This window comes from Seriola lalandi, unplaced genomic scaffold (assembly GCF_002814215.2).
Source record: "Seriola lalandi dorsalis isolate HSWRI2012SDOR001 ecotype SW California unplaced genomic scaffold, Sedor1 jcf7180002054661, whole genome shotgun sequence".
In the NCBI taxonomy this organism is placed as follows: domain Eukaryota; kingdom Metazoa; phylum Chordata; class Actinopteri; order Carangiformes; family Carangidae; genus Seriola; species Seriola lalandi.
This window is the reverse complement of record NW_019525214.1, coordinates 49,888-53,006: the sequence shown is the minus strand read 5'-3', so window position 1 is coordinate 53,006 and position 3,119 is coordinate 49,888.

Here is a 3,119-nt window from a genome sequence, read left to right as displayed (position 1 = left end):
AAATATCAAATTACTGTCTCTGGCCGCAGGAAGTCGTTTTCCTGTCGACACAAATGTCTAACTCAACCCTCACCCACATCGCGTTGGAGCTAAGTGCAATTTCCAAATCGCAGCAGCTGCAAAAAGGTAAAAAGAGATGAATGAACACTTGACACAGGGACCCTGGTGTTTGATTGTGTGGTTTCTAATTGATTTTAATATTGCTGTTGCTTCCAGGACCTGAGTGCCTCATGTTTAACTTCAATAGGTCAAAATTTCACTTTGTCCTTTACGACCAAACACCTGCGAAGCTCATGACGTGTGCACCATCCTGAAATATACTCTGTTTAAGCGCTAGCTTGTAGCAGATATATTAGATGTTAGCATTATCATTGTGAGCGTGTTGCCATGCTGACGTTAGCATTTAGCTCGTAGCACCGCGACTCGTACATATAGCTCCACAGAGCTGCGAGCGTGGCTGCAGACTGTTGGTCGTGTTTCTGACGGGATCGGTTGTGAATCCAAAGACGTGAATCACTGAAGAATCAAACTGCAGACGGGGGCGGAGAGTCAGAGGTGTGGAGCCAGGCGGCAGCAGGTCACCTGAAATTTAAATTCTTAATTTATAACGAAGGATTTCACCTTTATTTTACACAAACTTAATGTGATAAAGTAATACTGGCTCTCTCTCAAAACACCTGATCTATTCAATCATACCGTTACCAATACTTGTGTCTGTGTCTGTATCTGTATTCACCATCAGTCGTCAATGAACCTCTGCTGCTCCTCCGGGGACTGACTCTGGATCTGTTGCACCGTGATTTCACTGGAGCAGTTTTTATTTGATTTAATGTTTTGAAGCTCTCATGGTTGTAATTTTGCAGTGGAGATTTGAAGCAGCCCTGTGATATTTGAAATATATTAAAGGATTATAGAGGTTTTTTTCTCTGTGAGGGAACAGACTCAGTCAGGCAGTTTAACGGATTCTCCTTTAGCTGCTCCGCAGAGAATTCAACCGGTTTCATTTAAATCTGCACAAACAGACGGCTCATTATTAATCATCTAGACAAATCAATCCCTTTGATCAATACACAAGCATCAGAGACAGCAGCGAGGTGGTTTCCATGTCGGGAGGAAGTCTGGGCTGCATGTTTTATGAGTGGCCTTTAGGCGGGAATCTGAATGACATGTTTGGTTCTAAAAATGGAAAAACCACAGTGTAAAAATGTACTTCAATATGTCAAATGCTGCCTTTCTGAGTGTTACATCACTATATATATTATTTTATTAATATAATGGAGTAAAGTACAGTATTCGCCTCTGAAACGCAGTGTATAAATAAAGTGTAATGGAGTGCAATGCACCAGGGTTGCACTTATTAGCTGATCGGCATCAGCTGCTTCATTAATGCTCCACAATCACCGGCTCATTCTCAGCTGTGTGGCCGTGTCAGCTGACGAGTAACATCCAATCACGTTCGCGCAGACACACAGAGAGCAGCTGCTGCGACCTCACGCCTCTGATGTTCGCCAAGTTGTGATCGGAAACACACAACTTCATCGGTGCGAAGCAGATGAAGACGCATCCACTCGAGCTGACGATGCTTCGCCTCGAGTGAAATGTTTACACTTTTATCAGTGAGTTCATGAGTCTGATTAACAAACAGGTCGGAGGGAGAAGAGGGGAAATTACTTCTGAGCGCATCCATCGCTAGCTAGCACACAGCTAATGTACAGTTAGCATATACGTCGTTTGAAAATTTGCTTTGCAGTGAAGATTTGCAAAGAAGTTTATTACTTTCTGTGTATTTTGCATTTGTTATGTCTCGTCCCGACTCTTTGGTTTGAGCTGCAGCCACATGCACCTGCACCTGCACCTGCACCTGTGTATGAAGGGAATAAGATCAGGAAGTAGACAGGTCGATTAAAATGTAAAGAAATGTTAAATGCACAAAGAGATGCAATAAAACCTGAAAGAGATTCAAAAAGAAGCTCAAACAGACAGAAAAAGAGTAAAAACTAATGCAAATCGAGAAGAGAGAAACAAAACGATGATGGCTCGATCCAAATGTTGAGGGAGAGAAGTAAAACAACCACAAACACAGAGACACAAAATGATTATGAAGAACTGTAAAAACCCACAGGAGGAAAAGAGGCTTCAGGTTTGAGGAGGATCACAGTAAAACCACAGACTGGACGTTTGTACATGGACTGATTCAAAAGCTTTAACTTTGAAAAGCAGCAACAGGAAGTTATTGAGTACTTTTATGGTAATTTGTCCTTCTTAAAATCTTATTCTATCTAGTCTCTTGGCGTCTCCGTGACGACAACACATAGTTTTATCTGTATTATAAATGACGTGTTTGATCCTTCGTGTGCAGAGAATTAAAGAGGTGAAGATAGAGAGATAAATGTTTGTTCTTCACATGTTGTTCAGTGTTTTCAGCAGGTGTTTTTTCTTTTCTCCGTCAGACTGAAGCAGAAGAAGCAGCAGACACCTGTGAAAATCACATATTGATGACAGTCCAATCAACACGCAGCCTGCCGAGCGCCTGCCGCGGATGTGAGGTGAAGACGTGATGAAACACACACGCAAACACACACTGACACATCTCCGCCTCGGAAACACGAGTCGGTGTGATGATCCGTGACAAACGGCATCACGTTCCACGACAGACGTTAACGCGGCGGACGAACGTGACGGACACAAGGTCGATGACGGCGACAGAAAGCTGAAGCTACAGAAACAGTTAATTTATCAAAGAGGTTTAAAGTTTTCAGGCCGGTGCGTGAAACAGTCACGTCTTCATTACAACCTCTTCACGTCGACCGCCTGTTTCTACGACCTTCACATGATTTTACAGCTTCTCGTCACCAAAACTGTTTTTATTTCTAAACCTCCGTTAATTTACCTCGTACCTTTTAATCCTTTTGAATGTTTTCACTGGAGTCGAGCTGCTGAAATTTCAATAAAAACAGGAACAGCGGGAGTTTTCTCAAACCTCTGACCGGGAGTGTGAGGATCAGTGAGAGCGACGTAACTGCTTCTAAATACACATGAGTGTGTGTTGTACAGCAGGGGATGATGGGCAATTCAAAAGGTGAGGGCTGCTGGTCTCATTATAGCAACACACACACACA